General features: G+C 46.2%; 1 non-coding gene across 1 annotated transcript in view; it reads right to left on the minus strand.

The window, feature by feature from the left end:
- Positions 1-14,778: 14,778 nt before the first annotated feature.
- Positions 14,779-26,224, minus strand: part of LOC101537725 (uncharacterized) — a 39,460-nt gene continuing 28,014 nt past the window's right edge. Inside the window, exon 3 of the transcript XR_008629873.1 lies at positions 14,779-15,037. This is a non-coding gene — a transcript (uncharacterized LOC101537725). The remainder of the gene's footprint in view (positions 15,038-26,224) is intronic.

The raw sequence follows: 26,224 nt of genomic DNA on the forward strand, positions 1-26,224 counted from the left end.
CCTGACTTCCCTCAGTCCAACCCGCATGCTCAAATCTTCTTTCTGTTTGGGACTCCGTTGCTAGGAGACAGCTCACAGAGCAGGCAGGGAAGACAAGCACAAAAGTTCTGCCGGGGCGGGTGTGTTGAAACATCTGTAGCTCAGCCTGAACTTTCTTTTTCTTTTAAATTTTATTTAGTCCCTAGGAAATAACAAAGATGGGTTTCCGGTATACAATGTTTCAGCACAGAATTCTTCCCTTCATTTCCTTCCTTCCCCAGGGTTCACTTCCTTCCCCCCACTGCTTCCCCCCTCAGTGGTCCCCCTTTGCCTCCCACCTGCAAGTCAGCCTTGTGGTTTCTGAGAGCAGTTCCTGAGAGGTTTCATGCACAACACTTTAACCCCTTCCACCCCCTGCTCCTCCTGGTCAAACTCTTTCCCCACCCTAGTTGATGTCCCCTCCCTTCCTTTCCTATCCCCCACCCCAAGTGGTCTAAAAAAGAGCCCACGGGTGGCCATAAAGGGGCAGGGCAGCCAACAGGCTGGGGAACAGCATCACGAGGCCCCACTGTGTGTTGCAGGAGCAGCTTTGCAGGAGCAGGACAAGCAGAGCCCGAGTTGGCTAGAGCTCAGGCTGCAGGTGCCCTCCCGGCTGCCCCTAACTCCCGGCCTGCGCTTGGGCCCGCCACAGTCTCATTCTTTCTGTCCTGTCTGGGGAATGATTTTTGGGCTGTAATCTGGGGAAACAATTCTTAGAAAGCTTCACTCAGCCGAGGGCTGCAAATAACCCAAGTCAACGTGCAGGCCGCAAACAGCAAAGCTAATTCTGACACTCCTGGGCAGTGTAGTGGCCACTGTGAAGAGGAAAGGCAGGTGTTGTGGGAGGAAGACTTGATTGGGGAACGTGAAGCTGTAGATACACATAGCTGTGTACATACACATACTTACATGTGCATATCTACATACATACAAATATGCAGAGGACTGCTACGCTTCTAAAATTTTGTAGCATTGTTGCCTAATGATACCCCCAATAGTTCTTTCTATTGTAAATGGAAGAAGAGTTTTCTGCTCTGGTCACTTCTTCCAGTCTTCATTCTTATTCATGCTTTGCCAAATATGTGAAAACCCAGCAAATTTTCGTGCTTTTCTCCTGATGTTAACCAGCTTTGAAAATTTAGGGTTGCAGAAATTATATAGGGGCAAGGCACTGGCCTTGTATGTGGCTGACCCAGGTTCCATCTTGGGCACCCCCTACGATCCTTAAAGCACTGTCAGGAGTGATCCCTGGGCACAAAGCCAGGAGTAAGCTCTGAACGAAGCTGACTGTGACCCCCCCCCCACTAAACAAATCAAACCTCAAAAAAAGCAGAAAAGGAAAATGTGGCTCAGCACAAACCTCACAGTATAGTTTACTGGATGTCAGATCCATGAGTTCACATTCCCTCCTCCAAAAGGCAGGAAACAGGTGCAGAGAGATAGTTAAGCATGTGTGTTGCATGTGGGAGGCCCAGGTGTGATACTCAGCACCACTTGATCCTCCAGCACCCCCTGGAGTGACCACTGAGGACTTTTCCAGGATTAGCCCCGAGACTGCCGGGTGTCAGCCGATGGCAGCAGGAGCAGTGACATGAAGAAATAAAACACATGCCTGGAGATGAAAGGGCGCTGATGAGTCACTGGGGCAGGACCCTGTTAGGCATCAAGGCGGCCTCCTTAGGCCTCTGCCCTGCCCAGGAGTGGTTCCAGGTTGGGCCACCAGGAGTGGTGGCCATAGCAATAAGTCAGTGACAGTCTTGCATTCAAGTCCAGGTGAGGAAGAAGCCCACCAGAGTAACAAGCAAGGTTCATAGAACTCTGGCCCCCAAGAACGAGCAGAGATCAGTCCAATGAAGTATTCAGGCTCTGGGAGGTGATGCCAGTTCGAGGGTATGCCTCTCTTTGTGCCCTTGCTCCCTTACTCAATCCTCTCTCAGGGGCACTGAGGCCCTGTGCTAAGAGCCATACCATGGCTATGATGAATAAGGCTGATATGAACATAGGGCTGCAAATGATCTTATTAAAATTGTGTTCAAATCTATTAGGTACAGGAGTGGTATTTGGGGGCCAGAGTGGTAGTACAGTAGGTAGGGCATTTGCCTTGCACGTGGCCAACCCAGGTTCAATCCCTGGCACTCATATGGTCCCCCAAGCATAGCCAGGAGTCATTCCTGAGTGCAGAGCCAGAAGTAACCTCTAAGCATATCTGAGTATGACCCAAAACGAAAAAGAAAAAAGGGAGTAATTTTGCTAGATCCTTTGGAATTTCTACTTTAGTTTAGTTGGTGTTGGGTTTGTTCGTGGAGATTCCCTTTAATTATAAAAATGATGTTGGTGTATATGAATATTGCAAAATATTCTCTTGTTATGCCAATTATGACTGTCACCCACTTTGGTCCCAGGCTCCCTAGAGGTGGTTGACAAAAGGGAAAGAAGTTTCCCAGGCTAGCTGGTGCTCACCCTTCACCGGTAACTTGGGCCTGCAGAGGGTGTGGGGGCCAGTGTCCATGTCTGTCTCCCAGAGACGCCCCTGGTCGATGTCCTGCTTCAGCGGGCATCCTCAGAGCTGCCTGCTTCACACATGCTCAGGCAACTGGTCCAAGAGCCTTGGAGAAAGGTTTTGGAGCCTCAAGGTGGGTCCCCTAAGTGGGCTCAGAAATGACACCACTCTCTGCCTCAGGGAACTGCTCCCAGCACGCGCCGAGGGTGTGGGGTGTCTGGGGCTGTCTGGGGCTGTCTGGGTGAGTCCTCCTGTTGGGGAACCTCCCTCACCTCTCAGAACTTCACCAACATTTCTTACTCTTACAACCTGGCATGGATTTGGCTTTGCCGACGGTGTCCTTGGTGCTTTGAAGAGGCAGACAGGGGTCAGGACAGGAAGTGGCTGATAGGGAGAGGTCTGGGGCCTGGCCCCTGGGGGTTGTGGTGGTGTCAGGGGACAGTGATTGTCCTATGGCCTGTGGTTGATTTGCAGGGTGGGCCTGGATGGGCCCTGGGGCACTTGCCTGCCCAGTGTCCTGGGTTCCGTGCCCTGCAGGTCTAGGCTGGAATGCAGGAAGAACATGGACAGGCCTGGCACAGTCAACAGGCCTTTGCTGAAGATGATTGAAAACCCAAAGGCCTCAGGGAACCCCTCCCAGCACATGCAGACAGTGTGGGGCTCCTAGGGCTTCCTCCTGCTGGGACTCCCTCACCTCTCAGAATTTCACTCAGCCAGGAAATTCCTGCCCAGGACTGTGGCTGCTGCAGGGGGAAGTGTGTGCCTGTGAGTGTCTCAGGGCAACCAGAGGGAAAAAATTTTTTTTCTTTGCTTCTTTATCTTTGATTTTTTTTCCAACAGTGCTTGCTGTTTGTCTGCTTTGGTTTCTTCTGTATGAAAGTTTTTGAGCTTCGTGGATATGAGGTGGATATGGCTATCTACCTCCTTCCTTAGCTTGGGAAGTTCCTGGTTAATAATTCTTCATGGGACTCAGCAGTGAAGAAAACCGGCGGGCACAACAACACTGGAGAATTCTCCGGGCTCCATACCAAGCTGATATCTCCCAGACCCCAGGGTGGAGCAGGTGCAGTATTCCCGCCTTCTCCAGATGGAATCCTGGCGACCATGAGCTTCTACGAGCATGCTCTGGTATGTGGTTACAGGACTATTCCTCTGAAGAGTGTGGCCATGCCACCTTTCCTGATATACAAAGTGAGCAATGGAAAATGAATGATTTAGCGTCTGCCCCTGCCCAAAACTAGAGAGAAAGTGGCGACACAAGGGGCTTTGTGGAATGGGGCATGGAACCGGCCTCTTTCCCCGCCCTGAGGAGGCCCTGGATTGCTGCCCATGAACGGTTCCTGGCTCCTGAATGGCCATGATCCCAGAGGCACAGAGACCAAACTCGGAATCCAGCGGCTTCTGGCAGAATTGCTTCTGGACTAAGCATTAAACTACAACGCCATGCCACCCCGGGTGGAGAAATGGTTTGTCCCTTTCGCCTTTTCTTCCTAGTGGCCCCCTCCTTTTCAGAACCTATTGGACATCCAGGTATAAGACTGCAGTGATGTGACACTCTGAACTTCGCGGGTTGGGGGGTTGAACCGGCCCCTTTCCCTGCCCCAAGGAGACCCTGAGTTGCCGCCCATGAATGCCTCCTGGCTTCTGAATGGCCAATTCCTAGAGGCACACAAAACGATCTTGGAACCAGTGGCTTTTGGCAGAAATCCTTCCAGACTTATTACTAAAATATCAGAAATCCAAAATACTCTTCATATCAGCAATAGAAAACAAATTATCTAGCGATGCCTTTTTGGCAGATCTGAATGTTGGGGAAAATTCCATATAATAATGGTGGATCTTTTGTCAAAATATTGAATGTGATCAAAGCAGAGAGAGAGAGTAAGGTGGAAATTATCTGCCACATAGGCAGGGGGAGGGGAGGGATGTGGGGTATATTGGGGTTCTTGGTGGTGAAGGGTGTGCACTGGTAAGGGGGTGGTTGTTTGATCAATTTATGACCGAGACTTAGACTGGAAATCTTTGTAACTGTTCTCATGGTGATTCAATTAAAAAAAAAAAAGAAAAAGAAAAAACACATAATTGAAAGAGCCAAAAAAAAATTCTTCACAGACTGAACATAAAGAGTTATTAATCAAGAGCTTCCCAAGCTAAGGAAGGAGGTAGATAGCCATATTGCTAACCGTAGCACCCCAAAGGAGTGAGAGTAAAAGGGAATGTGCCTGCCACAGTGGTGGGGTGTGGGGAGGGATAAGGGGGGTGGCGAGAGGGATACTGGGATCATTGGTGGTGGAGAATGGGCACTGGTGGAGGGATGAGTACCCGATCATTGTATGACTGAAACATAAGCACCAAAGTTTGTAAATCTGTAACTGTATCTCACAGTGATTCATAAAAAAATTTAAAAATAATAATAAAAAATAAGACGAAAAAGAAATCCTTCAAACAAAAATTCTGCCCCTTTCTCTTTTCTCCTTCTGATAGGCAAATGAAGCTACTGATGTTCCTCTTAAATGTCTCAAAAATCTCTTGTGCTGTCTTCATTTAATTATTTTTATTATTCAGTGCTCTATTTTGAATAGTTTTCCCTACCATACCTTCAAACTCTGAGTCAAATTTATACTCATTCAGTTCTACTGTTGCATCCCTTTACTGTATTTGTTGGTTTCAGAAACTATTTTCTTTTTCTCTGTTACTTATGTTTGGGGCACTGGAGCAATCGCACAGTGGGTCAGGTGTTTGCTTTGAACACAGCTGACCCGGGTTCGATTCCTCCATCCCACTTGGAGAGCCTGGCAAGCTACCAAGAGTATCCTGTCCACAAGGCAGAGCCTGGCAAGCTATCCATGGCATATTCAATATGCCAAAAATAGTAACAAGTCTAACAATGGAGACGTTACTGGTACCTGCTCAGGCAAATTGATGAACAATGGGATGACAGTGCAGTGCAGTGCTTGTTATGGATAGAATATAATGTTCAGGAAATTCTGTGTCATTCTCTGCCAGGAGCTTTAGTTTATAGTCTCTGGGTCTTGGCCATTGATGAGATTACATGGCAGCAGGTGCAGTTTATGGGTGTGACTGCCAAGCTACTGGAAAACTGGGGAACTGTGGGGAGGTGGCCCAGTCCTGATCAAGAGAGCCTGGGGCTCTTAGTCATGGGTTCCCGCCTACCTCTGTGCTACAGGCCCTAACTGCATCTTTTGATCTCTTTTGAGATTTATGGGTCTCTGAAATAAGGCCAATAAATGAGCTTATATAGCAGAGTCAGAAGTGGTTTGTGGATGTGTCTCCCACATACCTAACTTTTGGCATTTTAATTCCTGGTAAACTTGGTCCCAAGTAGTTGGGGTCTGGCCAAAGGAAAAACAGCAATTTTGGGGTATCTGGAAGTCTGAAGGCATCATCAGGCTGCTGATGCACTTGCTCCATATATACAGGTTTACCTGCTGGCTGCACCATACACCCATTTTTTCATTTTCTTAAAGTCACAACTAAGTTTGACTTAGAATTTGGCAACAAAATAAGCATGACATAGTTATTTTATTATTTATTTATTTATTTTGTTTAATCTTTTTGCTTTTTGGGTTACACCCAGCAATGTTCAGGGGTTACTCCTGGCTCACTCTCAGGAATTACTCCTGGCCATGCTTGGGGGACCATACTGGATGCCAGGGATTGAACCCAGTCAGTCACATGCAAGGCAAACACCTACCTGCTGTACTATCGCTCTGGACCCATAGGTATTTTAATAATAAAATGTTTTATTTCTTAGGCAGACTGATCTACAATGAAACGTAAAGAAACAAGCTGGGACTAAACTTTTTCCAGGGAACACCAAAAAGAAGACTTTTTAGCCTTTATTTTGAAGTGTCTTTCCTCCCCATGCCCCACTTTAGGCAGTTAAAGCAGAGTCATAAGTAAACTCATCAGAGGTCCTGAGGTGTGAGTCTATTAAGGGATGGGAGAAATGAGAAAGCCTTCAGAACTTCTTATTTGATTCTAGTAGTAAGGACTAATACCTACTTTTAATCATAGATTTCCATTTATTATCCTTTAAAAGTAAAAAAAATGTGTCTATTCATAATAATCTCCTAAACTTTTACCAAAACACAATTCTGTGGCTACTATTGAGTTTATGTCTACTTAATAGATGTACTGCCTTACAATTTCAGACCATAGTACAGTCTGAAATAACCCAATATTTACTTTGGCTAAGTAGCTCTAGAAATTTAAGTTCCCAAAATCTCAGAGATTTAATATTCCTAGATAGTTTAACATTTTGGCTTACTCATTTTATTTATTTTTATTATTATTTCTTATTTATTTATTTATTTATTTATTTTTATTTTATTGAATCACCATGTGGAAAGTTACAAAGTTCTCAGGCTTATGTCTCAGTTATACAATGCTTAAACACCCGTCCCTTCACCAGTGCCCATATTCCACCACCAGAAACCCTTGTATACCTCCCATCCCCCACCCCTGCCTGCGTAACTATAAATTTCACTTCATTTTCTCTTTACCTTGATTACATTCCATATTTCAACACAAAACTCACTATTGTTGTTGGAGTTTCCCCCCAAAAATACAGCCCTACTGAGAAGGAAGCATTTGATAATTAGTTTTCCACTGCTGAGAATGAAGAGATATGCAGTCTATAGCGGCCGCGCAGTTTAGGATTTCTGCATTTTAGTATTTTAGTAATTAAGTCCAGGGAGATTTATGTTAGAAATTGCATCGTTTCCCTTCCTGGGGCAGCATGGAGCAATGGCTTAGTTCACAGTCTAGAGACATGGCTGTAAGCACTTGCTGGGACCAAAAGTAGTCTAGCTGCCTCCGGATCTTGGTTGATCAGCAGCAAAGCGGCCGCACAAAAGCGTGGCCACCCGAGTCGAATCTCGGTGGAGCACAATGGCTTACTCATTTTATCTGTCAACCTGACTATCTTGACTAGTAAGTCGTTAGTGCAGAGACTGCCTAAGCTCCTCATGTATGAACCTGAGCAGAAGCAGAGACATACTTTCCATCATACTGAATTAACTCCACAATTGTGGCTGGAGAAGCTGGGTGACAAGTTCAGGAATCATGTGAAAAAAAGAGTGCAGATTCTATGCTAGCTGGACAGAAGGCATTGCAGAGGCATATGATAACAGAGTCCTGTTTTAGGGTACAAGGAGAGATGAGTAGGGCATACTCTTTGGTTGTCCATTTGTCTCCTTCATGTCTCTCTCTATCATGTATCTCTCCAACAGCAGTTGCTGCCCCAGATGTTAGATAAACAAGTTAAGGACTATGGGTACCATTTATAGACCAGTTAAGTAGGAGAAATATGGGATGGCCCAGTTAAGTAGGAGAAATACAAGATGGCCCAGGTGTTATTACAAGAGAGGAATAGGGGTGGCATGCCTGAATGGAATAGGACTGGTGAAAACAATGGTGACCAAGATATGTACAGTTGGTGTGGGGTGTGGGGTTAGGCATAAGGGAATGTCTGTCAGAGTAAATGACAGAGCTGTTGTTTTATTCCATGTAAAGGGGACAGCTTTAGACTTGCATAATTTCAACTGAGCAGGAGTTTTGAGAGAGAGCTTGAAAGTTAAGAGTGAGGGAACAATACAACGAATTTGAAAAAAGGCCAGTTGGACTGGTCAGTATTTCTGGGCTTTCTTAGACAGCAGAGTTGGACAGTTTCATTTAGGTTTAATGTTTGTCAAGACAAGGCCTCGCCACTCTCCACATGCTTAGATGAGTATCACCCAAGCAGGGATGAGCCTCACCCAAGAGGGGACAGGCAGAAAAACCCAGGTATGTGGGAACCTGTGACTGAGATCTCCAAGCCCACTCAGATCAGGATTGGGCCTCCTCCCCCCAGGTTCCCAGTTTTCCAGTAGCTTGGCAGTCGCATCCACAAACTGCCCCTGGTGCAATGTAATCTCATCAACGGCTAAGTTCCAGAGACTATAAACTATAAACTATAAACTAAAGCTCCCAGAATATAACGATGTGGAATTTACTGGAGCATACAGCAGCAATGTGGCTGAGCGACCTCTTACACCCTGTCTCATTTACTTATCAACAGTAACAACCATTTGTTTGGTTTTAACATACTCGCTTGTTTTCTATTATCTACGAGCTTAAATTGCTTGAGAATGATATACAACAACCTTCACACACTTCCCTTTTATTGTGGAAAGGTGCTCGATGGTGAGTTCGGTGTTTGACTATTATATGTAATGAACTATTGTGAATGACTTATGAAAAAAGTATATATAAAAGATAAGGCCCCTATTAACTCAAACTGTATATACTGTCACTGTTGGTACTTAATCGAATTTATTCATCAGGAAAAATGATCTGGACATTTCTAGTGGCATGGATGGAGGCCAGCAGGTGAGAATGTCAGAGTGAAAGACCGAGTTGGCTTCTGTGGTTCTATTCCATGAAAAGGAGACACAGGAGCAAGATCAGGGTCTGGAAATCTAAGGACACCAACACAGCAACCAGCATATTGCTGCTGGCATGAGTTTTAACTCTTGCCGCCTGTTTAGTGTTGTGGAGATAGGGTGTGAACTTTGAATTTGAAGAGTCACTTGGAATAAGGAGTATTGCAAGTGAGGAGATTTCAACTTGTGAAAATCTAACAGAGGTTTTGGGAGGAATTTGCTGATACCCAGTGGCAAATCGCTTCACTTTGGTGAAATTTACTCCAGGAAGCACATTCAAGTGCAGAATCACTGATGTGTCGCAGGATAAAGAAAGATTCAAAAAAAAAAAAAAAAAAGGACTCACAAATAAATCTCGAAAGAGAGCAGCAAGCTGTAGAGATACCTCCAGACCCTGCCCCAGGCTGAGCCTCATCTAGTTCATCCCAGAGGGGGGCAGGTAAGCCCACCAGCCACCAGAACAGAGCCCGGGGATCTGTAAACTTCACAACCCAATCGCCGCCATGCTCACAGCTGATCTCCACAGGCTCAGGATGAGCCTCATGCATGAGAATGAATCTGCTGGAAAAACTCAGGTGTGCAGGTTTTGTGACCAAAATCTCCAGGATCTCAAAGAGTTGGGAATGGAAAACCTTCCCCCAACCCCTGTTCTTCCAGGAGTCTGGCAGTCATGCTCAGAACTGCCTCTGGTGTCATAAAAGCTCATTAATGGCCCTGATCAGAGACTCACAAATAAATCTCAGAAAAGAGCCACAAACTGTAGGGATGTCTCAGGACCCAAAGTCACCATCCAGTAAAAAATTAAACTCCAGCTCTATCACCATATTTAAAATTTTAGAATTCCTAGAGCACAACATCTCATACTCCGCACCACTGATATACTAAGAGTAGCACACCATACTTGATGGAGTGTAAAGTAGAAGGCAACCAATCTGGATTAAAATATATACTGTCAGAATATGTATTAGCACAGAAGGCTCAACCTGTAACAACATGTTAGTAATCTCTTATAAAAGGGCTAATGGCTCCAAGGTGAGAAAATCAACAATCTTCACACATTTTCCTATAAAGAAACTTTTTTGAATCATTTTTAGTGAATTATTCATAAAAAGCAATCAAAATGAAGTATTTAGGATCTTCCTTTGGGCAGGGTTGGGCGATGGTGGAAAATTCAAAATAATGGTGCTGGACTGTTTACAATAGCTAGAATCTTGGAAAAACCAGAGTTCCAAGAACAGATGACTGGTTAAAGAAACTTTGGTACATCTACACAATGGAATACTATGCAGCTGTTAAAAAAGATAAAGTCATGAAATTTGCATATAGGTGGATCAACATGGGAAGTATCATGTTAAGTGAAATGAGTCAGAAAGAGAGGGAGAGACATAGAAAAACTGCACTCATTTGTGGATATAAAGTTACATAATGGGAGACTCACATCCAAGAATAGTAGAGATAAGTACCAGGAGGATTACTCCACAGCTTAGAAGCCAGCCTCACATGCTAGGTGAAGAAGCAGCTCTGGTAGAGAAGGGATCACCAAGCAAAGGGTGCTAGGCGGGCCCACTAGGGATGGGAGATACGGGTTGAAAATAGACTATAGACCGAACATGATGGCTATTTAATACCTTTGTAGCAGACCACAACACCCAAAAGGAGAGAGAGAAACCAAAAGGGAATGTGCTGCCAAAGAGGCGGGGTGGGATGAAGGGGAAAGGGTGGGGGTGGGGGAGGGATTCTGGGACCACTGGTCGTGGAAACTGTGGAAAATGGGCACTGGTGGAGGGATGGGTACTCGATCATTGTATGACTGAAATGCAAGCATGAAAATTTATAAGTCTATAACTTTATCTCATGGTGATTCACTAATAAAAAAATTTTTTAAAAATCAAAGCAAAAATCCCCCCCCCAAAAAAATAATAATCCCTAAGAAACAAACAAACAAACAAAATGGTGCTAGAAAGGTGCAATGGTGGTGGGATTGATATCGGAATATTGACTATAATAAACTATTGTGAACAACTTTTTCAAAAATGGAACAACATAAAAAGAGATAAAAAGTCTTTGTGAGAAAGCTGGGCTGGAGCGATAGCACAGCGGTCGGGCGTTTGCCTTGCACGTAGCCAACCTGGATTTGATTCCTCTGTCCCTCTTAGAGAGCCCGGAAGCTACCGAGAGTATCTCACCCGCACGGCAGAGCCTGGCAAGCTACCCATGGTGTATTCGATATGCCAAACACAGTAACAACAAGTCTCACGATGGGAGCCCTGATGGCCAAGTTTACATCCTGCTGCTCTGGCTTGGAGGAGGTTTGTGGGTCAGAACAGTTTTCTTTGCCTTTCTCCCTGAATCCCTGGGTCAGCAGGACACAGCCCTAAGGATGGTGGTCCCTGCTCCCTCCCCATCTTTCCTGATCCAGCTCAGCTGTGAGCACCAACAGCGGGGCAGCATGCATCATCTCTAGGTCACATCTGCTCAGTGAAGGGCTGCTCAGTGGCTCAGGATCAGAGGCTGGAGGAGGTAGTCTCCTGTGTTCATGCACGGGCTCAGCCAGAACCGCCAGTTGTCTCTCTCTAAGGTTTTTCTGGTCAGTCTCTCTGTTCACCATCTGCCACCCCTGCTGTGACCCAAGGCCCTTTCTGTATGGACTCAACCCTGACTTTAGCCTGTAAGTTGGTCTACAATGCAGCCCCTCCCCTCTCTGCACTGTGGTGCGTTCCCTGCCCTGACAGCTGTGTGAGTCACCATGATGCTCTTCTCAGGGGTAAGTGCTTTAGGACATGCTCCTCCCATCCTCAGCCACCAACAAGGGAGGCTGACTGACCTTCAGAGAGAGACACTGGTTTGAATCAGGCTTTGTTTTGCCAAAGGCCATTCATTCAAAAATTCAAAGGATTGGCGTGAGTCCCTTCCCTCCCATTGGTTTAACAGTGAGACCTCAGCCCACATGATAGTGTGTTCAAGTTCTCTTCCTCATGTGATATGATGTCTATTTCTACCAGAAAAGTGTCAGGGTGGTCAGGGAAAATCTGGACTTCACCTCTCCTCTCATTCCCTCATGTATATGACCCTCTCTGGAGATAAGAGGTGCAGACGTCTGACATCACCGACACTCACAAGGCACACAGAGAAATCAATTAAGATAACAAAATTATTATTTGTATTTTTCATTTATTTTATGAAAAACCGGTGATTAACAAATTCATTGGTGGTTGAGGATTTCTCGGGCGGGCTCAGTAACATCTCATTTTGTCCTTTCCCTGAGATCTCAGAAGTCTATCTCAACTTGGCCCTCCTAACAATGTTGCACTGGGGGCTCTTCAGGGTCAGAGGAATGAGATCCAGCTTGTTACTGGATTTTGCATATGAATACACCATGGGAAGCTTGGAAGGCTGAAGGATGTGGGCAGGAAACTCTCAGAAGATTGCCAGTTTCTCCCAGAGGGAAAAGTAGGCTAAAGATATTGTGGCCATGCCCTTCTGAGAGCTTGCTTTTAAGTCTCTCTCTGGATGTTGGCCGTTGATGGGATTACACACACCTGGGTTCCTCTGCTGGGACCTTCATGCATGAGGCCTGTCCGAACGTGTAGAGAGGAGCCTCCAGCATGGCTGTAGCTAGGTTCCAGTGGTCGTAGGCTGCCAGGAGCTCTGCCCGGGGTGGGGAGAGAAGCTGGAGCCCATCCCCTCCGAGGGGCCCCGGGGAAGACAGCCAGGTGTGCGGGCAAGAGACTCTCTGCCCGCATATTATTATACTTGGACAAAAATATAATCATATTATATTTGGACATAAATTCCATAAAAGAGTGACATATTTCTTCCAATAACAGTAAAATAAAATTAAAAAGATAAGTATGACAATGACAAGGACAATGATAAGGACAATGACAATGACAATGGCAATGATGGCTGAAGTAGGGATCCTGATTCTAAAAGAGTGCTGAGTGGGGACAGATGGACTTGAAGTTGTGGTTGGTGGTTCTGAAATGGAGACATCAGTGGAATTCCTTGCTAAGACTCCCGGTCCGGGCTCATGAGATAGATTTGAGGATGGAGTTGATGGCCCTGAAATGAAGAGAGCAGAGAAAGTCCTTGCTCATGCCAATTTATTCACATTTATTGCACCCAATAATTGGCTCTGCCACAATGAAGACATAGTCTAATCTGCTCTGTGCATCTCTTTGATATGCTAAGGGAGGAAGGGAAGATGGAATGTGTCCCAACTTCAAGGATCTATGTTCAGCTGTCACTCTTCAGTGGACAGAAGAGGAGATGACACATGAATATGAGTAAAGACATTCTCTCTGGAGTTGAGTGTTGAGGTGGAATGGAAAGATTCCCAGAAATAGACAAGGATAGACAAAAGTGTGAGTAAGAAGTAGGAACAGTAAGAAGAAATGTCAGGAAGCTTCAAGTTGTTTCAGTATAAACATCTATATTGAGTGACAAAAATATGAGAGATAAGGAGAGATGTTAGAATTTGGGAAAGGAATGTGGTAGAGAACAACTGTGGCCATAATTTTCTAAAAAGAACACACACACACACACACAAACACACCACACCCTGAGGGTGAAGGTCAATCTCATCTCAAGAGAACTACTGCTTCTTCCTTCTCCCATAGTTAACCGTTTCTGTCCAGGTGCTCCCTAAAATCCTCGAGCCACTTCTTACAGTCTCCCATGGACATCCTCTTTAAGAACGGGATCATCTCACGATCTTTCTCCCACTTCTCTTTAAGCGATTTGCCTCCAGGACGAACCACTTTCCATTTTTCATTTTCTGGGTGAAAGATGAGGGATTTCTGTCCATTAAAGCCAAACTCCCAGAATCCATTAGTGTCTCCACTGGAGTTTCTCTGACATGTCAACATTACCTGCAGGCAGACAGAGCCTGCCCCTGAGGAGAAGAAGACAGACACTGGTCATTACAAATGCTTTGCTTCAGTCATCTCCTTTGAGCTACCTTTTTTGAAATTTAGAAGTATCACAAATTCTCATTGTTTGTCAATATTATGGATTTCAGAGGTTTTATTTGTACCTCGATATGTATAATCTTTGTCATTCCCACCAACAATGATCCAATGTTATCCCACTGTCAAAGGGTGTTAATTCCTGACCCTTCCTCCTTTATGCCTTGGGTAAACAAAATGTTTTTCACTCTTTACAGTCTTGTCAAAAAAAATGCAGAAAAAGACTTCCTATATGAGGATATATATTATACATAGGTATTACATATATATTACATATATTTATTTATTGGTTTGGGGCCATACCCAGTGGTGCTCAGGGATTATTCCTGGCTCCATGTTCAGGGATCAATCCTAACAGGCCCTGGGGAAAATATGGGTGTCACAGATAGGGTTTGGGTTGGTCACATGCAAGGCAAGTCTTATTGGCTGTTTTATCTCTCTGGCCTAACAGATACCATATTTTATTTATTTATTTTTAAAAACTCTATTTATTTATTTTATAAAATTGTTCATTAAGCTTTGTTGCATTCAATATTCCACCATCAATTCCAACACCATTTCACCTTCCCACCATCATTATTTCCAATTTTTTCAACTATTTCACCTTCCCACCATCATTATTTCCAATTTTTTCAACTATCCTTTAAGTCTCTCCTTACAGAAGGCCCTGAATAATTTATTTTATATTGCTTGTCATAAATAATTTGCTACAAGTGATCAAAAAATATTTCCTTAGAAATATGATACTCTAAACATGCATATATATGTATATGTATATAACATTTATATAGTGTTTAACCTTAGAGTCTGCTTTCCTCTGGACTTGGACTTCTCCAACTTACCCCAGTCAATCAAATTTTCCTTTTTCATGTCAAGAAGTTGTTGCTTGAGCGAGTGCCCTGCATCTCTCAACGTTGCAATCTGTTGTTTCCAGAGCTCTGTGTCAGACACCATCACAACCAGGACACTTATATACTTGACATTGTCATTTCCACAGTTGTAGGAAAGAAAAGTATCTGCATCCAGCTGACCTTGAACATCACACCACGGTTGCCCAAAGCTGGGCTCAAGTGGTATGGTGAAGGTATAGCGGAGAGAACAAATATCTGTAAAGAGAAAACTCAGATTAGCAAGGCAAGTGCTCTACTATTGAGACATATACCTGGTCCCCATACTATGTATTATTGTTTCTTTTTTTAGTTTTGGAGTCATACCCGATGATTCTCAGGAGCTAATCCTGCCTCTCTGTTCAAGGATCAGTCCCAGGGGTGCTCAGGGAACCAGAAGGTACTGGGGATTGAGAACCAGAAGGTACTGGGGACTGAGTGCGGGTTGGCTGTATACAAGGTAAGTAACTTAACCTCTCTCATCTCTCAGCACCACCTCTCCCCAACACTTTTTTTTTCCTTTTTGGGTCACACCTGGCGATGCACAGGGGTGACTCCTGGATTTGCACTCAGGAACTACTCCTGGAAGTGCTCAGGGGACCATGTGGGATGCTGGGAATCGAACCTGGGTCGGCCGCGTGCAAGGCAAACGCCCTACCCGCTGTGCTATAGCTCCAGTCCCCCAACACTTTTTTAAAAAACTGTTGCTGCTTCCAAGTACAATTTTATTTCTTCTTGTAATGTTCCTACAGGGTTTCTTGAAAGACTGATTAAGTGATTATGTATTCCTTTAACTCGTGTTAGTCTGGTAAGTTGTCACTCTTTCCAGTAAGCATGATGATCTCCTAGTTCAGTAGAGCTCTTGGTTTGAGGTCTTTTGCATTCAGCTCTTCACTATATCATGATGGTCACTCTCTGACCTACAGATCTCCTCTTAGGAAAACTTGTTGTAGTCTTATCTCTATTACTTTCAATGGTGTACATTTTTTTTCTTTTTGGGTCACACCCGGCAATGCACAGGGGTCTATCCTGGCAGTGCTCAGGGACCATGTAGAATGCTGGGAATCGAACCATGGTCGGCCACATGCAAAACAAATGCCCTACCAGCTGTGCTATCACTCCAGCTCCTCAATGATGTACATTTTACCATTGATTTTAGCACTGTCTCTTGTCTTTGATGTTATCATTTTGATTATACTGTGTCTTGCTATGGTCATTTGGGATATGGGTCTTTGCCAAATGCCACTGATATTAACAGGTCCTGAGTTTTTGATGTTGTCTCTGCCCACGTCCACTGGATTGCACTGAGGAGATAATCAGGTCAGTGAGATCCTTTGGAACTCAGTGTGACCTTTCTCAAAACGATGAAAATAGATGTACCATGTGATTCAGCAATTCTAGGCTTAAATATCTATGCAAAGAGTATGGAAACACTAATAGAAGGAACACATACATTCTTATATTCATATAGTAGCAATTACAAGGGCCAGGATATGGAAATAACCCAATGTTAATGAAAGATGTTTGGATAAACAAGATGTGGTGTGTATTGGAAGAAGGGCTAGAAGGGTAATGACTGGACGAGAATTGATATAGGGACACGCAGGGAAGTTTTTGGGCACTTTTTGACTGGCCATAGTAATTTTGTAGTTCAATACCATATGTTTGGCACTAATGTAAATGAACAATAATAAAATTTTTAAAACTGAAAAAGAAGATGTAGTATATATTTATATATGTATAATGAAATCCTATTAAGCTAATGAAAAATGAAATATTGCATTTGCTACTACAAGATTAGACAAGAAATTTAGAATGAGAAAGGCAAGTTCTGGATGATGCAAGTCATATATGTGACTTAAAGAAACAAACAAGGAAATAGACAAAACCAACCCGAGCCAATCTTCAGATTAAGACCATCGAATTTAGGTTGCCACTGTAACCCTGAGGTTAGGTCACATCAAAGGTGGCAGTAGCACGAACAGGGAGGGTGCATTTCAGCACTTTTGTGGTGATTTGTTCTGTCAACTCACTCTGATGAAGTGTTTAAAAAAGCACAACCACTGGAACATATACAATGATATGTTGCAATAATAATCACTGTATCACTATTATCCTGTGGTTTATTGATTTATTAGATTTAGATTAATGAGCTCGGACGTTAGCTTGTTGTTGCCTGAGGCTCGCACCAAACCATGTTGACAAATGAGCTCAAGAGTTTCCAAAGACAGGCATCTGTTTGTGGCTTTCTCACTCTCGGCATTCTTCGTGCAGTCATGGAGGTGCTGAACCAGTCGATTGCCATCCTTAACAACATCCTTGTTGATGTTGTTAAGGAAGGCATCTTCCCATGTTGCCGCATTAGTGCCAAAGAGCTCCCAATTGGTGGTCATTCTGGGAGTTCCTTTCTTAAACTTAAACTTTGCGGACCTTTCTCCCCACTCTGTGAAGTAAAATTTTGCACGAAGGAGATAGTGGTCTGATCCTGTTTGGAATTTTGGGACAACATTCAGGCAAAACCTTCGGTTGAATATGATATGGTCAGTTTCATTGTGGAACTGTCCATCGGGAGACTCCCATATCCAGCGTTTAGATTCGGCCTTCTGGAACTGTGAGTTACCATGGATAATCTTGGTCAACATGATGAACTCAGACAGTCTCTCGCCCTCATCCTTCCATTCTAGGCCATGGCTCCCAATGTGGAGTTCTTCGGACGACCTTCTTGGTCCTATCTTGGCATTAAAATCACCAATAGTGATCTTGTAGAAGATGTGGTCTTCTTTATAGAACCTCTCCAGTTCCATGTAGAACTTCTCAATTTCTTCTTCATTATAGTTGGATGTTGGTGCCTAGATGACGAAGATAGAAACTTCTGGCAGTGATCCACATCTATTCAAATGTAATTGTCTGATTCGGGTTGTTAGGCATTCGAATGTATCAATGCTCATGGCCAAGTTCCTGTTGACAAGGACACCAACGCCACAGGCACTTCTGTTGTCACATGTTCCGAGGAACAATTCTTCTCCAGTGTCGAAAATGGCGTGATGTGATTGATGTCTTCTCATTTCCATCAGACCAATGATGTTGTACTTGATCTTCTGTGCTTCCACCATCAGGTCCTTGATGGATGCTTCAGATGCCAGCATACATGTGTACAGTGTATGTACAGACAGTCATTTTAGTCTTTCTTCATTTTGTCACTTTAGTTCTTCCCAGAGATTATTTTCAGCCTCTCCTTGCTCATCTTTCTTAATGCTGCCATATTGGGGGCTCTTTCAGTGTCCGGTGAATGAGGCTCATTGTTGTTACTGTTTTTGGCATATCGAATACATATCACAAATCTGTGCAGAGAAGTGATAAAAGAAGATCTCAAAGAGAGAAGAGCAGCAGTGTTGGCCGATGTGGCAGAAGCTGGGAAAAGTATTCACAACGCTCGCCTGTTCTTCGCCAACTACAAGACCAAGATGACTGCCCTCCAACGTCCCGATGGATCTATCACATCTTCCAGAAAGGCAATGGAGAGGATTATTCACAACCTCTACTTGGATCTCTTTGACAGCCATGTCCACCTGCCCACATACTAAATTCTGAAGGATGGATATGTCATTCCCAATGTCCTCGCTTCTGGAATCCGACACGGCATTTCGTCGGTAAAGACGCATACAACACACAGTCCAGACAATGTCAGACCTGAACACCTGAAGAATCTGCTGCCAGTACTCATCAATACACTGGCTCGGCTCTTCACACGCTACCTGTCTGAATGCAAGGTTCCGTCTCAGTGGAAAACCAGCAGAACCGTGCTGTTGTACAAGAAGGGAGACATCCATGACATCAGCAACTATTGCCCAATCTGCCTGCTGTCTGTCATCTAAAGTTGTTCACTCGTGTCATCCTGAATAGAATAGGCAGAACACTAGATGAACGACAACCATGCGAGCAAGCCAGGTTCCGATAAGAATTCAGTACGATTGACCATATCCACACAGTGACCAAACTCTTTGAAGTTTCATGAGAGTTCAAGATGCTGCTCTGTCTAACATTCATCGATTTAAAGAAGGCCTTTGATTCTGTTGAGACTGAAGCGATCATCGAAGCCCTAGCCAAACAGAGCATTCAAACTCAATACATCAAGATCCTCCTCGAGCTGTATTACGGATTCACCACCAGGATCTCACCATTCTACAAGGAAGTGATCATTGATGTAAAGAGAGGGGTTCTGCAGGGTGATACCATTTCACTGAAATTCTTTAGTGCCACCCTTGAGAACGTCATGTGACGACTGGAATGGGAAGGTATGGGAGTGAAGATAGATGGGCAGCAACTACACCACCTCCGCTTCACTGGTGACATCATTCTCATAACACCAAACATTAGCCAAGTGGCACAAATGCTGGCCAACTTTGACCTCAGTGTGGAAAGGTCGGACTGCAGCTGAATCTCAACAAGACAATGCTCATGAAAAACAAACTAGTTCCTGAAGCTCCATTTGCTCTCAATGGAATGAACATCTCCGAATGCAGCAGCTATGTGTTCCTCGGTCGAGAACACAACATGAGGTACGACTTGGCGCCAGAACTGCACAGGAGGAAGAGAGCAGCGTGGAATGCCTTCAAGAGCGTTGAAGAAGTGGTTAAGAGGACAAAGGACCTCTGATTCCGGGCACATCTTTTTGATTGTACTGTTCTTCCTGCACTAACGTACGCCTCAGAGACCTGGGCCCTACGCAAACAGAATGAGAACACTATTCAGGTATCCCAGAGAGGAATCAAAAGAGCTATGCTAGGAGCATCACATCTAATCAAGGAATCCGGAGTTCCGACCTCCATCAACGATCAAGAATCAGGGACGCTGTCTCGTTTGCCAAGACATCAAAAATCAGATGGGTGGGACATGTAATGCGATTCAGAGACAACCACTGACTGGAGCTGTTACGGACTGGATTCCACAGGATGTCAAAAGACCGCGTGGCCGCCCACCAATGAGATGGTCAGACTTCTTTGTTAAAACCCTGAATGAACGGTTTGAGGCTCTTTCTGTTCCTGTAGCGAGCAGATATCACTGGGCTACACTACCACACGACAGGGACAGATGGAGACATTACTGGTGCCCACTCGAGCAAATCTAAGATCAACGGGAAGACAAGTGATACAAGATTATTGAGCGGACGCCAGTAACATCTCCATTCGTCCCAGCCCTGAGATTTTAGCAGCCTCTCCTTACTCGTCATTCCCAATGACTGGAGGCTCTTTCAGGGTCAGGGGAATGAGACCTGTTATTGTTACTGTTTTTGCCATATCGAATACGCCGCGGGGAGTTTGCCATGCTCTGATGTGTTGCCAAGTGCTAAGTAGAAACAGGGAGAAGCAAACCTGAAATTCTCATCTTGGGATACTGAGAAACCTATAGTGAGTGGATCAAAGTAGTAGCAGAAAAGTGTTTTTCCTCACCTGGCCTTGAGGTAAGGGGTTGAGAGAAAAGGTCCCATGTGCCCTTCGTCTCTGTGACAGGAAGTAAATCTCTGAAGGGCTGGGCTGGGAGAGCAAGGACCATCCCTGATGTTCTATTCCCCTTAGTAGCCAAAATCTACTGTCCCACCTTTGCCTGCTCTTGAGCAAGACCAGAAGCTCTCTGACGGCATGAGTCATCTACTCATGGATATGTCCCTAATGCCCACCTGGCCGGTTCCCAGCATCTGTCTTCCTGTAACCAAAGGCTATGCCAGGTGGCTATGGAGGAAAAGGTGGGGAGGAGAAAGATTGAAGGAGGGAGGGAGGGGGAGAGACAGAGAGAGAGAGTGAGTGAGTGAGAGAGAGAGAGAGACTGAGTGAGAGAGAGGGAAAATGCCAGCCATAGAGGCAGGCTAGGGTAGTGGTAGAGGTGGGAGTGGTGGGAGGGAAACTGGGGACATTGGTGGTGGGAAATGATTAAGGAATAGGTGTTGCAACATTGTATCACTGAATCCTGATCATGAACAAATTTACAACTGTATCATTGATTTAATAATAATAATAATAATAACAACAACAATAATAATAAAGTAGGCTGCCTGATGTTTACCAGGCCCTGTTTCTAGTTTCCAGAACTGACCCACTTCTCCGCTCTGGAACTCTGCACTGCCAGGAGAGGCCAGGTTCAGATCAGGAGGGAACCTTTCCACTGAGAAGTTCAGTGATTCCTCGGCCTCCCCAGGAGTCAGGTGACCTTTCACTGGCTACAGTGGGCAGTAGAATGTGCCCAGATTTCCATGATCCAGAGACACACAAAAGAATCTCTGAACTGGGCAGCTTTCTGCAGAGATGCCTCCAGACTTTAAGCCAGGTCGACTTCACCAGGGTGCTTCAGATGGGGGCAGGCATTGTCCCTCCACCTGCCCCCTAAGAACCCCAGCGCCGCTAACCTCCAGAACCCAACGGAAAGTGCAAGTACTCGGATTCAGTGCCGGCAAACTCCAGGCCTCAAGGGATAGGGCATGGGCTGGTCCTGCACATCTCCCCGTCTCCATGGGACCCTGGAAGTCACCAGGATGCTACTTAAGCTCCTGAATGACTCTGATCCAGAGACACACAAAAGAATCTTCAACCGAGCAGCTTGCTTTGTTCGCTGCAGAGATTTCTCCAGAGTCTAAAATTATCTAAAATTTTAGAGCTCCAGGAGAGCGAGGCTGCAACATCTTATGCTATCCATAAAAGCGATACAAAGGAGAGTATGGGGGGAAACTGTCTGCCATAGAGGCTGGGGGAGGGGTGGGATGGGGGATACTGGGGACCTTGGTGGTAGGAGATGTGAGTTGGTGGAGGGTTGGGTGATCAATCATTGTATGACTGAAACTCAAACAGAAAAATTTTATAACTCACGGGGAAAAATAATAATAAACAAATAATAAAATAAAATTAACAGTCTGAATTTTAAAAAAAAGTAATGTGGAGTTCATGCCCAATGCAATCAGCTTAATCAATGGCTGAATAAATAGCATACTCCTACATTATAAAAAAAAAAAAGAAAACCAAAAATGAAAAACTTAGCCTGTTTTCTTTTTCAAAAAAAAAAAAGTGCCCAGATTTAAATATTGGATCCAGTGTGTGAGCTACATTTGCCCTAGGAACCGAGCATGATCAAAATCCCCTGCTGTAAAAGTGCTGCATGGGTAGGGGAGGAGGTGGCGGGGAAGGTGCAGAATTAATACAACAGGCAGGGTGCTTGCTTGGCATGCAGCCAACCCGGGTTTGATTCCCCCGGTATCCTATATGGTGTCCTGAGTCCTGACAGAAACACTTCATGGCACAGAGCCAGGACTAGGCCCTGAGCCCAGTCAAAAGAAACACTTCATGGCACAGAGCCAGGACTAGGCCCTGGGCCCAGTCAAAAGAAACACTTTGTGGCACAGAGCCACAAACAAAAAAATGTGCTGCATGAAGACAGGGGAGGAAACAGACAATGGTAACCCAGGCTCTGCTCCCAGTAGAGACATTTGGTTCTGGGGCCCCTGCAGTGATTATTTCACATCCCCTGATTTTTTTTTGGGGGGGGTCACACCCGGCGATACACAGGGGTTATTCCTAGCTCTGCACTCAGGAATTACCCCTGGCGGTGTTCAGGGAACCATATGGGATGCTGGGAATCAAACCCGGGTTGGCCGCATGCAAGGCAAACGCCCTACCTGCTGTGCTATCACTCCAGCCCCCAACATCCCCTGATCTTGGAACAGGAATGAAAAATCTTAGTAGTGAACTTGTAGTTGGGGTCACCAAGAGGGAAACCAAGAGCCATCATCTGAGCCTGTCTGCTCTTTCTCAAAATAGAATGAAAACCCTGTGTGTTGTATGTATGAAATGACAGAGGTGAGTTTCCACCTTACACAGTGGCCGGGTGTGAACACCATCCCGTCACCTCCCAAGACTTCCTGCAATCGGCACACATAAAGCCTTCAGCTGTCTAGACATGGGTCTGTGTTACGAGTCCCCAGCTCTGCTGGTGGCTGAAGGGATCCATAGGAAAGGAGTGACCGAGTGTGGCTGCGCTTGTTTCTTGCATCACACGACACAGGGGCCGCTGGGCCTAGAGGGATGTGTGGTAGGAAAGTCACTATGTAGAGTCACAGCAGTCCTGACTGCAGGACCCCAGAGTCAAATGCTCTGCCCTGCCACCTGGAGCAGAGAAATCCACCCCATTCAGGAGGCAAAGGTCTGGGGCTGCTGGAGATGAGGCCTCAGTCATGGAGCATCAGAGCAGCCTCCACCCTTTCCCTCAGGTCACAGAGAGACTTGCCCCTCTGGCATGGCCTGAGCAGGCCCACAGGGAACAAAGAAACTGCACAGAGGGTGGCAGGCCAACCCCAGCCATGCACTGCCCCCATCCTCAGTGTCAGCTCTGGCTTCCTGGGGTGCCCTCAGGAACTCCTAAAATATGGAAACTCAGTCTGCAGTAAGCAGGGGACAGTGGCCCATAACCATTTGCTCCACCCTGAAGCCACTCGGCGTATTTAAGACCCTTCTACCCACAAACGATTTCCTGGGCCAGGGCGCCATCTCTGGACACCTTCTGGCACCCTAGGAGCTCAGAGAACTCTGCTCTTCTAGTTTGGTGTTTTTTTTTTTTGTTTTTTTTTTTTCCTGTGGCTTCCGTGCCTTTAAGGGGGAAAGCCACCTTCGGTGATTCCTCTGCCAAGCGGGGTTTAGAAGCTTCTCATCTCCCCCCTCCCTCGATAAGTTCACAGACTCCTCCATCTCAGAACTTCCCTCTTGCCCCCCTCCCGGATACTGGGTATTTGTGTTTGTGTCCACGGGGAAGGACCGAAGGAAGCCGCTTAATGAAATGTAGCTGGGCCTGAGGCAGTGACGGTGGGAGGGGGGAGGGGGAAGAGGCTGGATTGCCCCCTGCGAAACCAGCTTTAGTGGGTGCAGGGTGGTCGCGCCCCTGGGGAGCTGAGCAGAAGGCGGGGCCGGCGGGAGGGAGCGCGTAAAGGACCCTCGGAACAGAACTGGGCAGAACTTGTTCTCCCGCGGGACACCCCTCCCCCCACACCGGGTCCCGCACTTTTCGCGGGGCTCGGAGCTCCGGCTTCCCGGAACCCACGGGGTTGGGGGCGCTCAGCGCGCCCCTTCTCCCCCTCCCCCTTTCTGGTTCTTTCTGCACATCTTTCTCTCGCGGCTTTGCAGCCCCCGGGGGAGAGCAACCCCCCACCAACACCCTCCTCCGCACGCCAACCCCCCCCCCCCCTCAGCCGGTTGGGGACAGAGCGGGGGCGCGGGAGAGCGACCCTGAATTCCCTACCTTGACCCCTCCCGGGCGTCCAGCGGCCCCGCACCTGTCCCGACTCACCGGCACGGGCCGGCGCTGCCCGCGGCGCGTACCCCAGCGGGAGCAGAAGGACGAGGAGAAGCCAGAGTGCAGCCCCGGGCCCAGCCATCGGGGTTGGCGGCGGGACTCAGGTGGAGGCCACGGAGAACTTTCTCTGGTCCCCAGCGTCTGGGAGAGAGTCGCGGGACTGACAGCGTTTGTAACCTGATTATCACGCCTCCGGCCAGGACCGCTGACGACTCCGGCCCGCTCCCCCATTGGACGGCCCGACGACTCCGCCCAAGGACGGCCGACGACTCCACCCAGGATGTGCTCGGCCCTTTTTTTTTTTCTCTTTGGGTCACACCTGGCGACGCACAGGGGTTACTCCTGGTTCTGCACTCAGGAATTACCCCTGGCTGTGCTCAGGGGACCATAAAGGATGCTGGCCCTACCCGCTGTGCTATCGCTCCAGCCCCTGTGCTCGGCTTTTCGCGCACATTCAGCTGGGGGTCCTAAAGAGCAAACTTGTACTTTGGCGGCCAAATGCCCTTGAGCGGGTGAAGGCGGCGAATTTCCTACCCTGGGAATCCCCTGGGGGCCGGCGGAGAGGAGCGGCCCGCGCCCTGCCGCGCTCGAAGCCGGGGTTCCCGATCGGGCGAGGCGCAGACGGGGAGCGCACGCCGATGCCGCAGCCCTGCCGAGAGCGGCGGCCGCGGAGGACACGGCCCTGGGCGCGGCCTGAGCCAGGCTAGGAGGGAGCCAGCTCCTGCTGCCCGCACTGGACCGAGCATCCGAACAACGGAGAGCCGGGAGGGTGGCAAATTCCTCTACCAGATTACAACCCAATCCCACCCAAGCTTAAGGATCTAAAAATAATATTTGGACAAAGACAAACTGACAGAGAGTCTGAGAAAACAAATGAAAAAACAAAACAAAAAACAAAAAAACAAGGGGCTGGAGCACAGAGGGTAGGGCGTTTGCCTTGCACGCAGCCGATCTGGATTCCATTCCTAGCATCCCATATGGTCCCCTGAGCACCGCCAGGAGTGATTCCTGAGTGCATGAGCCAGGAGTAACCCCTGTGCATCGCCAGGTGTGACCCAGACACCAAAAAAAAAACAAAACAAAACCACCCCACTCAAATCGAAGTAAGGGAACTCATGTAGCGAGTCTCCTGATGCAGGAGGCAAGGCAGATGGGGAAGGCCCTTCCCAAGGCAATCACAGTAAATTTCCTGGCAAGTAATAGCCCAGAGGTTGTGAAGGCCAATCTTGCAGAAAACAGGAACAAAGGCTGATGATTAGTGATGAAAACCATTTTTACATGTGCCTTTTGGCCATTTGGATTTCTTCTTTGAGAAAGTTTCTGTTCATTTCATCGCCCCATTTTCGGATGAGGTTGGATGTTTTCTTCTTGTAGAGTTCAACCAGTGCCTTGTATATCCTTGATATTAACCCCTTATCGGATGGGTGTTGGGCGAATATCCTTTCCCATTCTGTAGGCTGTCTTTGCATTCTGGTCACTGTCTCTTTTGAGGTTCAGAAGCGTCTTAGTTTAAGATAGCCCCATTGTTTATTTCTGTTCCACTTGCTTGGTCAGTGGCTTTTCATCTTTGAAGATACCTTTAGCTTCAATGTCATGCAGGGTTTTGCCAACCTTTTCTTCAATGTACCTTATGATTCGTGGTCTTTAATGTTGAGGTCTTTAATCCACTTTGATCTGGCTTTCGTGCATGGTCTTAGGTAGAGGTTTGAGCCCATTTTTTTTTTTTAATTTTGCATGTAGCTGTTTATTTTTGCCAGCACCATTTGTTAAAGAGCTTTCCTTGCTCCACTTCACATTTCTTCCTCCCTTATCAAAGATTAAATGATCATATGCTTGAAGGTGTGTTTAAGGATATTCATTCCTATTTTGTCAGTCTTCTGCTCTGCTTTGTTTCAATATTATGCTGTTTTAATTATTACCACTTTGTAGTAGAGTTTGAGGTTGGGGAAGATGATGCCTCCTATTTTCTTTTTCCCAAGAATTGTTTTAGCTATTCATGGGAGGTTGTTGTTCCATATGAATTCCAGCAGTGTTTGATCTATTTCTTTGAAGAATTTCGTGAGTATCCTTATATGAATT

The sequence above is a fragment of the Sorex araneus genome, chromosome 4 (genome assembly GCF_027595985.1).
Source record: "Sorex araneus isolate mSorAra2 chromosome 4, mSorAra2.pri, whole genome shotgun sequence".
Taxonomy (NCBI): domain Eukaryota; kingdom Metazoa; phylum Chordata; class Mammalia; order Eulipotyphla; family Soricidae; genus Sorex; species Sorex araneus.